General features: G+C 32.8%; 2 long non-coding RNA genes across 2 annotated transcripts; one reads left to right on the top strand and one right to left on the bottom strand.

Moving 5' to 3' along the window:
* The first annotated feature begins 628 nt into the window (after window positions 1–628).
* LOC145814238 (uncharacterized) lies at window positions 629–7,970 on the top strand. Its single transcript, XR_014357579.1, has 2 exons — window positions 629–846; window positions 3,139–7,970. It is a non-coding gene; the product is annotated as an uncharacterized LOC145814238 (long non-coding RNA).
* LOC145814239 (uncharacterized) lies at window positions 2,585–2,957 on the bottom strand. The gene is made up of 2 exons (XR_014357580.1): window positions 2,833–2,957; window positions 2,585–2,799 (listed from the first exon to the last, which is right to left on the bottom strand). It is a non-coding gene; the product is annotated as an uncharacterized LOC145814239 (long non-coding RNA).
* Window positions 7,971–14,745: the final 6,775 nt, after the last annotated feature.

Below are 14,745 nucleotides of genomic sequence, written 5' to 3'. Positions count from 1 at the left end.
AGGCTGAAGTCTCTTTTTTTATTTTTTATTTTATTATTATTTATTATTATTAAACAATCATATCGTGGCATCTTAAACATTATTTATATCTGATATCCTTGATTATTTTTTTTTAATTAGAAATTGAAAGTTGAAATGATTTAAAAAATCATAAGTAACGAATTTAATTGAATCGGTTTAATATGTAGAGTCTTTTGAAAGTTTTATTAAAAATTTGATACAAATTAATAAAATTAAAAATCATTAGATTAAACTTTAAGTGAGATTAATTAAATTAATTTAATTAGAGACTATGGTCTCGTTTGGGAATAGACTATTTTAGTAATTTTTTGATTTTTTTGAGTAAAATATAAGATAAAAAAATTAATATGTTTGGGATAACTTTTTGATTTTTTTATAAAAAGATATACAAAAAGTAGAGAAATTTTTTTTTTTTTAAATTTTGATATAGATTGTTGACTTTTTAATTTTTTTTTAGTGACTTTTTGATTTTTAAGTTAAACAGTGATATTGTCAAATAAGACCTAAACCAAATTGATTAAGATTAACAATTGATTAAAGTAAGTAAATGGATAATTAATGAATTAACCTAATCCTATTCAACCAATCAAATAAGAATGATGGAAAGGCTTGGAGAGATTTCTAGAAATTGAAAAATGAGACCATCTGCTGGAGCATACAGCTAAGAAAAGAAAGAGAGATGACCGACAGAGAGAAACAGAGAGCCGAGAGAGAGAGACACAGAGATTCAGTTCAAGAAGAAGGGCATGAAGGGAAGAAAGAAGAGGGCTTCGTAGGATGTCATGAGTCAAGCCAAGCCAAAAATTAGGGAAAAATCATCCGAAGGTAAGAAATTTCATTCCCTTTCTAGTATTGTTTAAATAATTTAGACATAAATTGGTTCAAGATGGATTCTGACAGGATTAGAAATAAAGATTTGAAGAAATTTTGAGTTGGGATGGTTTCAAGAAAATTTCATGAAAAGTATGTTTTAAATCAATTAATCCCCAAATTCTTTGTAGACAAATGTTTTCCTAAATTTTATGATCTTCTGTATATGGATTAAACATATAAATGTGAAATTGAGGATTAAATTAAGAATTGGTTTGATTTTGGTTCGTAATTCATGCATGTAAATATGATTTAAGAGTTTTATTTTATTCAATTAAAACATATTTGGAACGCCTATGATTATAAATTAAGCTTTAGGTTTAATATGAAGAAAAATTAATATAAATCTAAGTTAGGGCAATTAAGAATTAAACTAGGAATTTAATTATGATTTGATTTTGGAATATATAAAATTAGCTAGTTGTAATTTTAATTACACACATGTAAATATATTTTCTAGGAATTTTATAATCTCAATTTTAGATTTTGAAGAAAAAGAGAAAAGAGTTTGAGATTAATTTCATATAATTAGAAAGGAATAATGAAGGGATGGGATATTTGGAATAGGTTATGGAATCAAGAATTAACTTGGGAAATTATCATTTTGGGTTTGAAAATAATCTTGTTTTCTTCGTACACAAATGTTTTTTTATGGATTATAAATCATCTATACATGGATCAAAAACTATAGATATGAAATTAAGGATTGATTTGATAGGATGGAAGAAAAATCAAATTAGGATATATGAGAAATTAAAACTGTAATTGTTGTTTTGGTAATCAAGAATTAGTTTAATTTAATCTTAATCCATATATGTAAACATCTTCCTCCTAGGAGTTATTATATTATTATATCATGTATTGGAATTTATATAATCCAGATTTGAAATTTTGGAATGAAAGAAATGATAGGAATTTAAGTTAGAAAATGAATTGGTTTAAAATGACTAAGATAAAAATGGCTTTAAAAAATGTATAGTTGAGAGAATATAAAGAAAATCTAGAAACCAACATAAGTTGCTTGATTAGGAAAACAAAGTAGGAATTTAATTAAATTAATTAGAAAGGAAAAGTAGGTTCAATTAATTGTAATTTGTTACTGATGTTTATGTGTATATACATCATGTAGGTAGGGGTGTAAATCTGGCTCGGCCCGGCCATGTCGAGCCTCGTCGGCTCCTGCCAAAATTCAGGGCGAGGCGGGCAGGCCATGGGCCAAAAAATTAAGCTCAGGCCCAAGCCCAAGCCCAAGCCCAGGGGTATTCAAACCTTGGGCGGGCTAGTGGGCCGGGCTTGAGTGGGCCTAATCATTTTTTTTGTTTTTTAAATTTTTTTCTCAAACGTGATTGAGACCCCCACTTTCCCCTCACCCCCCACACACACGTGGGGGTTGGTTATTGGAAGAGGAAAAAAAAAAAAAAAATGCCTGGCCAATCAGACTCATTAGGGGTCCTGGGGGTCAGCCCCAATGGGGGTCTAAAACATTTTTGTTTTTTTCTACTAAAATTTTATTATTTTTCATTAAAAAATACACTGAGCCCTGGGCGGGCCGGGCTTCGGGCCAAGTCCTAAGTGGGCCGCCGAGTCGAGCCAAGCTTCAAAACAATGGCCCAAGCTCGGGCCTGGGCCCTAGCCCAGGGGCTCGGGATGGGCCCAAGCGGGTCTAAACGGACCGGGCCTATCTCGGGCCGTGGTTCATTTTTACACCCCTACATGTAGGTTGGCCCATCAGGAAGCATTATCATGACTAAGTCCACTGTGAGTAGTAGTGTAGTAAAATTATGTTTTTAAAGTTATGATTTGAAATGCAAACATATGATATGTTTAGAATTATAATATTGTTTTATTATGAATGAGCATCCTATATTTTTGGTATCATATACTAAGATGACTTCTTGAATCCTGTTCCTGTTGATAATTGGGAATCATGCCAATCATTACCTGCTAATTGAGCTCCTTATGTGTTACATGTTTCCACTTGAAGTGGACCCTGTTCTGTTCCAAAATGCTTCGAGAATGTCATTGTTATGTATATGCATGCAAGTCAAGTTTTGTTACAATGTCCGAATTATATTATGCTCAAAAAGTGATTGTGCTTGATTCTAAATAAAGCTGATTATTTTCAGAATGAGATTATGCTTAGTTTTAAATAAAACTTATCAATGTTTATTCATTAACCACTTTATTATATTGCTATTCATTGGGCTTTAGCTCACTTTATATATATATATATATATATATATGTAGGTGAACAACATGAAGAGCAACCTTAAAGTTTGCCTTAGAAGACCCTCGACATAGTTTTTCGAAGTTGTCATTTAAGCTGAGGCTTTTGCTTGCCTCTTTTTGGGAAAGTAATAAAGAGTCAACACTTTCAAAATTGTGTTTTGTGAATGTTTGTACCAAAAATCCTCATCAGGGTCAGCTTGTAAGTATACAGGTCTCTGCATAAGCCGGTCAAGTCCTGGGTGAGCTTGTCTGACGATACTCTCTGAATCTTTCCACCACTTTAGTAGATTCGAGACAAGGTGGGCTCCTGGGGGCTCGAACCAAAATAACTCTAGCAGATTTGCCATTTCCTACAACACATAAAAACTTAGCCAAAAAATAATAATAAAATATAATAATAACACCTTAGTTTGTCCAGCACGATTAAACCGTTTTATAAATAATTTTTAGGCTAAGTTTTTATGTGTTGTAAGGAATGAAAAATCTGGTAGAGTTAATCTGGTTCGAGCCCTTATGCTGTGTTTGGTTGGGAGATTTGAGGAGGGATTTGGAAAAGAAAATAAAAAAAATAGGTGAAATGTGAATAAAACATGTCTAAATTTTATCTAGTTTTACACACCTTTTCTCTTTCCCTTTCCAAATCCCTCTCCAAATCCCCCAACCAAACACACCATTAGGAGCCCAACTTATCCCGAATCTACTAGAGGGGTAGGGAGATTCAGAGAGTATCGTCAGACAAGTCCACCCAGGACTTGACCGGCTCATGGAGAGACTTGTATACTTACAAGCTAACCCTGATGAGGATTTTTAGTGAATTTCACTGATAGCGCAACACCTGTCTTACTTATGTATTAGGTGTTAGTGCAACATACTATATGATAGTCAGGAGTTAGTGTCTAATCCTACTAATACGAAAATAAGGATTAGACTACTCATGGTCAGTTTACAAAAGTCTCCTAGTCAAGCGTCTAAAATGGACTATTAAGTAATCACGAAAACTGGCTTTGAAAGACTGGGCCATGAAACACCCCTACAAACTCATTCTGCATAAGGGACTCAAACTCTCAGCCACTATGCTCTATCCTAAAACAACGTCGTACAACATGGACCATATAGACAAGAATGTCGTGATCGTATCCCCAGCACTCCCGCCCAGTAATCCGTATAGGTACCTCTAAGTATGTCGCGTTATCAGTGAAATCCATAATTGGGACATGAATAATGTGTTGTGGGGAGGTGTCGTAGTACGTATGTGGCTACTGCAGTACGCGTGCCCTCTCCTCTCAAAGAAGCTCAGGGGCAAAGGTGCAACCACAAAGTACGGATGTCCTAGATCTGGCGTAAGACCAATAACACGGGTCAGCCCAATGTATCTCTCGCGTGTGTTGTCGTGGCTAAGTCTCCAAAATCAAAAATTCTCATTGGGGTCAGCCTGTAAGTATATAGGTCTCCCCATGAGCCGATCAAGTCTTGGGTAGGATTGTCTAACGATACTCTCTGAATCTCCTCACCTTTCTAGTAGATTCGAGACAAGGTGGGCTCCCGAGGGCTCAAACTAGAATAACTTTATCTGATTTGTCATTCTCTACAAAACAGAAAAACTTAGCCTAAGAATTTTTTATAAAACGATTTAATCACGTTGGATAAACTAAGGTTTTTTTTTTTAATATAAAAAACTTAGCTCTGATATTACTTTTGTCACGACCTAACCTCGATACCCTGGGGTTGGGCGTTGCGACAATAAAAACATAATTTTAAAATTTCTATATTAATAGCGCAAGAGGATAAAGTAAAATTAAATAAATTGGTGCCGAAAAAAAAAAGTTTATTTCAAAGAAAACATTTATTTGGGCCTTATTTAATTACAATAGTTTGATCAAGATTACATGTAGTAAATAAAAAAAACAAAAAATAAAAAATTGCGATTTATGCCTCATCTCGATCCCGCTAAATCTCATCACTTGAAAGGGGATAACAGCTATAAGCACATGGTAGAGCGAGAAATATTATACTAAGAGTATAAGGGCATAAAAGTCACCATGGATAATTATTTAGGCTAAAATAGTGAACAATTCAAATTGAATAAATTAATTATTTAAACAACATTTTAATTCAGAAATCATATAAGCAAACTAATCATAACCACGGTACAGAACATAATAGAGATCACCAAAGTGACAATCAAAACAGAGGTCAATGAATCCATAACAAACAAAAGGCCGCAAAGTGACCAATTATTTAAGTCACCCAAGGCATAGAACTCTCATGGTGGTACTTACAAAAATAATTATTTATAGAACCATTGTCAAATAATTTTTAAAATTTAAACGATCATATCCATAAATTTCAATTTAAACAAATAAAGTTCAGAAAATAATCAATGTTATTGAAATATTAATATAACTTATAAAACATGAATTGTATAAAATAAATTATAATAACTCAAGACATACATAAAATATGTTAAAATGATTTAAAATATAATATAACTCACCTTAATGTTGACCCTTACTATTTTCTTCCTTTCTACTTTCTGATTCCTGTCGATTTCTGGACTTATTGTGTTGTTGTGTTTTGTTTTTTTTTCTTCCTACTTACTAGTTACTGCCTGGCCCCTCCTTTTATACTTGGCCCCAAGGAGGTGATTCACCTTTTAGCCCCATGGTGAATCATCATCTAGGCACTGTATTCCCTACAGGTGGCCAAGTTAGAAACAGGTGGCCTAAGCTAGAAATGCCACCATTGTATATAGGTGGGTTAAGCTAGAAGTGCCACCATGATACCACCTTTCCCTTAATTCCATTCTGGCCCCAAAGATTTTAATAATTTCATAGTTATTTTGATTAGGCCCCAAACAATATATTAATCACATTGTTATTTTTTTTGTTAAAACTAATGCCTCTTAACTAAATTACATTTTAGCACGCATAATTATAAAATTAAATATTTTATGTTACTTAATTTTTTTATTTAGTTTTATTAAATTAATTAAACAATTGGGGTATCACAGAAGAATCTTTGATGATATTTTTTTCATGATCCCGAACAGTACTCTTTCACTATTATCTCCCATTCTCATATCATTGTCTCCCTTTCACTCTCTGCAACAATAACTATCATTGGCCATGCCAACACCAACGCTACCTCATTTGCCACTCCTAGCACCATCGCCACCCTCTCTTCTACCAACCCGACCACCAAACCCACTCTTTTCGCCACTCCCAACACCAATGCCACCACCTTCTGTCATCCCAACCACCAAATCCCACCACCTTTCTCTACCCCCCTCCAAACCACCAAATCTTATCCCCTCTTTGCCACCCTTAACACCAAACTGACTACCCTTTCTACCGCTCAAACCGCCAAGCTCATCCCTTTTGCTACTCCCAACACCAATGCCGCAGCCTCCTGCCATCCCAACCACCAAACCCCACCCTCTACTCCAAACCAACAAACCTACTCCCTCTCTACCACCCTTAACACCAAACTCACCCATTTCTATCAACACAAACACCATTGCCCTATGTCACCCGAGTTACTCCCAAATCAACCACCAATCAACAACAAATTAAGAAATCAACAAAGAAAAAAATAAATTGATAGAAAATGCTTAAAATGATGGGAATGGAATTGTTGCCTAATAGTCACCCTTGTCATCGTCACTCATTGCTTGATTGTCCTTAATCGTTACTCATCCATTGTTGATCGTTCCTTGTCATTGCCAAGTCCAGCCCCACCAACACCCCCTTCTTGTCGCATCACTGCACTTCCACAATCCTGTCACTGTTGTCATCCCCCAATCCTCAACTCCCACTTCTTGCCTTCGTTTTCACCCTTCCCTAGACTCCCTCATATACCTCCTCTTTGTATATGAGTTTGTAGTTGACTTGACTCATTCAGTTAGATGGGTTGTGGGCTTATAATTTTGCTCTTCAAAACAAGACACATGTTGCTCACGTGGGCAATATTCTTAAAAAATTAACCGATGTTATTTATTAGGTCAAACTAGCACAAAATTCAAAATGAGTCAATTTGAAATTATAAAAATTAAAATGACACAAATGATAAAATATAAAAACTAAACAACCCTTCTTTAAACTAATACGAAAATATAAAAGAGAGGTAGTTGGTCATCATCTTTATTTGAGTGAAAATAACGTCATCAACACAAACAAGAAGGGAAAAAAAAAAAACATGTTTCTTTGGTTTCATATATAAAATGAGAGCCAAAGAACTTAATTCTTGGCATTAAACAGCAATAAGAAGATGATGAGTAACACAATATAACAGCATTGTTATTGGTCTAGTTATATATATTGTCAAATGAAAACCTTCACCAACTTGGGCATCCTTATGTTGTTGATCTCTTGGACATGCACAACCAATGCCAAGGTCCATGTTCATGTAATGAACCAGCTAGGAGGTGGAAGGTGGATGGACATACATTGCCAATCGAAAGACGACGATCTTGGTTATCAAAAGGTGGAAGATGGCGCAGAAACAATGTGGAGTTTCTCGGTCAACTTTTGGGGCACGACACTATTTTATTGTGATGTGCTGTGGAAAGGTTCAGTTTGGAGACACTTCAATGCCTATGATGCTGATAAGGATTACCGGAGGTGTCGGTCGGAATGCCGATGGATGATCTCCAAAGAAGGCTTGTTGTATGGTTATAACCAAGAAAATGGCATTTGGGAGGTGTTTGTTCCCCATTCACAATATAGTTAAGACAAGATAGTACTTATTTTTGTGAAATTGGGATTAAGTAAATTGAATATATAACAAAATGAATGTGAATGTACTTGACAATTTGAGGCCATCTTTTTATTGCATCTCTTGATTAATGAAAACATTTGTTTTTTCCTTCTCATAATTATAAAAATCAGAAAATTAGCAAGTCCAACTTTAATTTAGTTTGGTGATCAATAATGTCCTCAGCAAGTTGTTTTAAATATGCTTCTTCAATTAACGTTTATGAATCTTTCTTTTTATAGTCGTTAAATTAACGTTATTTAAGCTCAACTTATATTCATCTTATTAAAATTTATTTGATATTGACTCATTAAATAAATAAATAGATAAAACTTGAACATATTTTAAAATTAATTAAGTTTTCATGTTAAGTTTGAACATCTTACTATTCTCCTTGAGTCGATTATATGTACTATAATAAACAGAGTTCATCGAGCTTGACATGTGATCTGTTCAAAAAATAAATGAATTTAATTTTAGTATATTTTAAAACTCGTTAAATTTTTGAATTAATTTTAAACAACTTACTATTCGACCCGAGTTATCTAAACCATCTTGCTTCTTTCTTCTTATTCTTCAATTTTTTTTTTTTTACTTTTTAATCTAATTTCAAAATTTTCCCAAGTAATCATCAAAAGTGATCCAATATTTCCAGGCATGCAAAGCACCAAATAAAAAAATTAGAAAAAAAAAAAAACAAACAAACAAAACAAGAGAGAAGACTCATATGTTATTACTTCATAATAGCCACAAGTCAACGTAGAATACGTGCTATTAATAAAACTTACAGAAAGTAATCACTGTGTTTGTTTTGAGTTTTTTTAATTAAGATTTTTAAAAATTGAGTTTTTTGATTTTCGTATTTTTTTATTTTTAGTGAATATTTTTAAAATTTTAAACATTTTTTTTACTTTTTTAGATGCACCTTACTTAGATGTGTCTAAAAAGTAAAAAAATTATGAAAAAATATTTTAAAAAATTAAGAAATACATAAAAATATAAAAAAATATACTAAATTCTTGTATTTTTGGTATTTAGTGAATTTTTAAAAGATTTTTTTCACAATTTTTTTACTTTTTAGGTGTATTTATGTTAGGTGTGTCTAAAAAGTAAAAAAATTGCATAAAATATTTAAAAAATTAAGTAAAAACAAAAAAATACGGAAAATAAGAGTGTAGAATTTTTTGAAAACTGTTTTTAAAAAATAAGAATCAAGCAAAGTGATTTAGTTCTATGAGCTTCTTGGGATGGCCAAATTCTTTTGTCTTTAGGCTTGATTTGTTTCGACATTAAAAAAAATATACAAAAAATTTACACATATTTTATTATTTAGTTAAACACAAAATTTCATCATAATTTCTAAAAATACTATTAAAAATTCCATAAGTCGAATTTTAGGAAGCTTACTTCCAACTCGACCCTTTTACATGGTGGTCTTTTTAAAAGGTGAAATAGTGGCTTTTCATTAGTTTCTACTCCACCCAATCAACAAAAAAATTTCGTTTCAAAGTGTCAATCAAACACCGGAAATTTTCGCTTCAAAGTGTCAATCAAACACCGGAAAGTAATATTTAAAATTCATACTTAACAAAATGAATGTGAATGTACTTGACAATTTGAGGCCATCTTTTTATTGCATCTCTTGATTAATGAAAAGATTTGTTTTTTCCTTCTCATAATTATAAAAATCAGAAAATTAGTAAGTCCAACTTTAACAAGTTTGGCTAACCTAAAAAAGTGTACTTATTTCATCTTTTTATCTTTTTTGAGTCACATCAATCAACATCTCCTCTCTACTTTTTCTACACATAATACAAAAAAAGTCAAAAAGTACACTTATTTAGTCTTTCCAAACTTGGCAGTGATCAATAATGTCCTCAGCAAGTTGTTTTAAATATGCTTCTTCAATTAACGTTTATGAATCTTTTTTTTTATAGTCGTTAAATTAACGTTATTTAAGCTCAACTTATATTCATCTTATTAAAATTTATTTGATATTGATTCCTTAAATAAATAAATAAAACTTGAACATATTTTAAAATTCATTAAGTTTTCATGTTAAATTTGAACACCTTGCTATTCTCTTGAGTCGATTATATGCACTATAATAAACAGAGTTACTCGAGCTCGACATGTGATCTGTTCAAAAAATAAATAAATTTAATTTAAGTATATTTTAAAGCTCGTTAAATTTTTAAATCAATTTTAAACAACTCACTATTCGCCTCGAGTTATCTACACCATCCTACTTCTTTCTTCTTATTCTTCAATTTTCTTTTTTACTTTTTATTCTAATTTCAAAATTTTCCAAGTAATCATCAAAAGTGATCCAATATATCCGCACCATGCAAAGCACCAAATAAAAAAATTAGGAAAAAAAATAAAAAAAATAAAAAATAAAAAAAACAAGAGGGAGGACTCATATGTTATTACTTTATAATAGCTACAAGTCAAGGTAGAATACGTACTATTATAAAGGGGTTGTTTGAGATGACATAAATAAGTGTATTTTTTATGTTTTTATAAAAAGATGTGCAGAAAAGTAGAGAGATGATGTGATGGAAAAAAGATAAAAAGATAAAAAGTGTGTACTTATTTAAGATAGCCAAACTTGACCTAAAACTTACAATGAGTAATAGTTCTATGAGTTTCTTGAGATGGCCAAATTCTTTTATTTTTAGGCTTGATTTGTTTCGACATTAAAAAAAAAAATCAAAAATAATTTCTAAAATGGCTTACTATAAAAAATTCCATAAGTTGAATTTTAGGAAACTTACTTCCAACTCGACCATTTTACAACAATGGTCTTTTTAAAGGTAAATAGTGGCTCTTCATTAGTTTCTACTCCACCCAACCAACAAATTTTTTTTTTGTTTCAAAGTGTTAATCAAACATCGGAAAGTAATATTTTAAATTTTTTTTGTCCAAAATCAATTTAAATGAAAAATATTTGTAGGTGTAAAATATTTTATATAAATAAATGAAGTCTTAATATTGAAAGAATTAAAATTGTAGGTTGAATTTCTCTCGAGTTCAAATAATTTGAAAGATTTTGAAAAGTATGTCAGGAAATTTTATTTTTTCGAGACAAACATAATAAATAAAAATGTTATGATTATCATATCGATTTAATTTTTTCATAAATGATATATATTGAAAGTACTATAAAATGAACATGTCGAATAATTGAAACGGAAAACCCCAAGCGGATTGTTTTAGTGGGAAGAGAGGAAACCAAAAGACTTACTGCTGACTTCCCAAACTGGTTTGTTCGGTCGTTAACTTCAAGGGCTCAAAATTAGTTGAGATGTATATAAACTGGTCCAAAGACTTCCCAAACTGGTTTGTTCGGTCGTTAACTTCAAGGGCTCAAAATTAGTTGAGATGTATATAAACTGGTCCAAACACCTGATTATAAAAAATAATTGAAATGGAATGTGTAACAAATCCATGTACTCCTAAATTACTCTCAAATTCAAGTTTAAACTTAGAAAAACGTCTAACCCAAAGTCTAATAAATTGCCCTAAATCTTATCTAATAAATGGATCGGATTTAGATTCGAATCAAATTTGTCAAAATATGAATCCAATTTGATTAAGACAAATTCAAATTTGATCCAAATTCATTTATCCCATATCCGATTATAAATCACCCAAATTTGAATCCAAAAATTTCAGATATTGTGGCCTCGCCTTTTTCTCACGCCTCCGCCTTTCGGAAAGGGTTTGAAAAGAAGGTCTCATAGTTCGGACTCCCGCGGTTCTGAATCTAGTCTCACAAGTGCAATGTGAAACTGATAAATACCAAAGAGTCCAATCCGACAAACTTTTTTGAAAAATCGATTTTAAATCAAATAATGCCAAATTAGACTGTTTTGCCAGATACAGAGTCGCCACATAAATATTTTATTTTGGAAAAATTTAAGAAACCCTGACTCGTGCCAAAGGCTACGTGTCCGTCATCACCAAAGTTGTCTCGGCTTGGGAACTTGGGTACGAGGGGGGGAAGGTCATGGATTGAGCACCCCCGCCCGCCCAATCAAAGATCGGTCTCTACTAATCACGATATGCATTTTTATAAACACTATGCGCTCTTATTCGGGTTTATTAAACTAGCTTTACTATGTGATGCGCACAAGCAAGTGTAGACTAGTCGCAAGCCTTGGAACAATTCAACTCATGTTTGTTTGCGAAAATGGTTTGAAATTGCCACCCTCAAGTGGGCTCAAAGATGCGGATTTGTCACCAAACATAGTGGGCTTAAAACAGAATTTTTCCACAACAAAGTGGGCTTAAAACAAACATTCGTTGAATCGTTCCAATTCAAACAACAAACCTTCATCAACAGGCATTCATGTAATTTAGCGAGTAAGCACATAGCGTCATGGCAAGCTTGCGAAACATGGCAATATGAAAATCACACTCATGCAAGTATGCTAAAGCATAAAACTCACAAAGTACTCCGAGCCAAAACAAAAACTAGTTAGAAAGATGCATGATCTGAACTATGCAAAATGTCTAATGCAACATATGCAATGATGTAACTAATAGGCTCAACTACTAATATGGTATATGATCGATTTGAACAACATGCGATAAACACGTATCCAAATAAGTATTGAAATACGATGCAGTTTGAATGATGCGCCGAGCCTCGGTGTATGCAATACAAATAAATGGATGCAATGATGCAAGCATAAGGTATGCTAATTGAAAATGTCCCTAATCTAACCATCAAAAGCGATTAAATAAAATGGAGAAAGACATGGGGTTAGAAAACATACACACACGCACGCACACTTATTACAATATTATGCCCTCGCGAAGGAGGGTCCGAATGAATAAACTAACTAGCTACGCTAATTATTACAAAACAAATTAATTAACTAGTCTAAGCTAATTATTACAACACTTGAAATGAATTAACTAGCTATTCTAAGCTAATTAAATATTACAAACCAGAATTGAATAACTAGTTACACTAACTAATTAAGTACAACACTTGAATTAACTAGCAATTAAATAATTAACTATCTAAGTTAATTAGATATTATAACACCACTAATTAGCTACAACTAATTAGACTAATTAAATGCAACAACAAAATTCATTATGCTAATGAAACAATTGAATGCATTGGATACAAGCACTACGGAAGATGGATGGAGGTTGCATGCACATCACTTGAAAGACATTTTGTCTGCCCGGATTGCCTCTGTTCCACCTTCAGCAATTGCCTCTGTTTTTGCGGAATTTCCTTACTGACCAAACACCAAGGCCCGGCCGTGCATCACTGAAGCCCGGCCGAGCCTTCAGAGGGCCGACCGTGCACACAGTTCTGTTCTGTGCTATAAGGTGAAACAGGGCAGATAAAGCATTTTTCAAGCTCTGTTTACCCTTCCTCCCTTCTCTGTCATAGTAAGGCCTCAAGAGAAGAATTGAATCATTTCTAAATACATCAATGAGCAATTGATTGCTTGATGCTTTAGAAGATGATTTTCGACAAAATCAATAAATGAAATGCAAATGACCACCCTTCCCTTTTCGTCATGAAATGAACTCAAAAAGGGAAGTTGAGACGCTTCAAGAACATCAAAACGCCATGGATTGACGCATGATGACACTTGACACAAGAAGCTTGGCATGACATCCGACCAAGTTAAAGCTTTTCAAGCCATTTTCTTTAAATGTGTTGAACCAAATTTTAAGCCAATTTGCTTTAGTCATATCTAGTCATTAGTCCATTTGTCCATGGTGATGTTAAGTCCTCTAATCAAGAAATAATGTCAAACGAGAGGTTTCTCTAAAACATGAGAGAAAGGCTACACCATTGACAATGAATCTCCTAAGAGATTAAGCCATTAAGTGTAGGCCATTCTTACATGTTTTGAGCAACCTCGATCGGTTGAAATCATTCTCAAATACAAATGATAGATGGTTGATTGATTGGTTAAAGTGAAACACTTAATCATGAAACAAAGCAAAGAAAGCGTTACAACAAGTTATGTAGGCCAACTTGTGGGACAACACATGAACTAACCAAAGCATGAAATAATTTTAAGGGCCATGGAATCACCAAAACAGCCCCTAAAAGGGTAAAAACAGTGGCTAATAACGCATTAAAAGCTTAACAATGAGGAAGAGAATCAAAGCTAGTGAACAAACTGTAATAACCCCGACCTCCGATTAATGCTAATCCATGGTTAGTTATGCCTAACAGTAATTTAGAAGGAATCCTGAATTAATTTGCATATGTATTGCATTATCTTTGCGTTTCTATCTGTTTGCCATAAAATGATCTGTTCATGTTTAGACTTTGAACTACGAATTAAAAGCCTTATCGGCTCTCGATTTCGAAATTGATTAGTGTTTCATACTAGTTAGAATATATGTGATTTTATAGTAAATTTAATTAAAATTTAATTTGGTATGATTAAATTAGATTAAATAATGTTAATTTACACCTGTTTGAGTTATTACAAGTTTGCCACTTAGTGGCTTAAATTGAGATCAACTATATTACACCTCATTACACTTAGAAACATCTCTCCTCAGCCATTTTGTTGACCAAAACCGTAGGAGAGAGTGAGAGAGGAGAAGTTTGGTTTCATCTAGAGAATTACTTGGAGAACTTGCAGAATTATAGAAGAATTGCATAATTGAGCCTCTATACTTGGAATTGAAGACCTAAGGTAGGGAGTTCATCCTTTCAATTATGAATTTGAGTTGTCCTTGCTAAATTCATGGTGAAATTGGTATTTAAAGTCTAGACTTAACTCAATGTGTGGTTTTGAGAGTCAATCCATGCATGCATGCATAAATTTTCATGCTTTGAGTTTGAATTCGAAGATTTCTTCCATGCATGTGTTAATT

Source organism: Camellia sinensis, unplaced genomic scaffold (genome assembly GCF_055761805.1).
Source record: "Camellia sinensis isolate YWXY unplaced genomic scaffold, ASM5576180v1 Unanchor1, whole genome shotgun sequence".
Classification (NCBI taxonomy): Eukaryota; Viridiplantae; Streptophyta; class Magnoliopsida; order Ericales; family Theaceae; genus Camellia; species Camellia sinensis.
The sequence above is the reverse complement of the archived record's forward strand: the minus strand, read 5'-3'. Positions and strand labels throughout refer to the sequence as shown.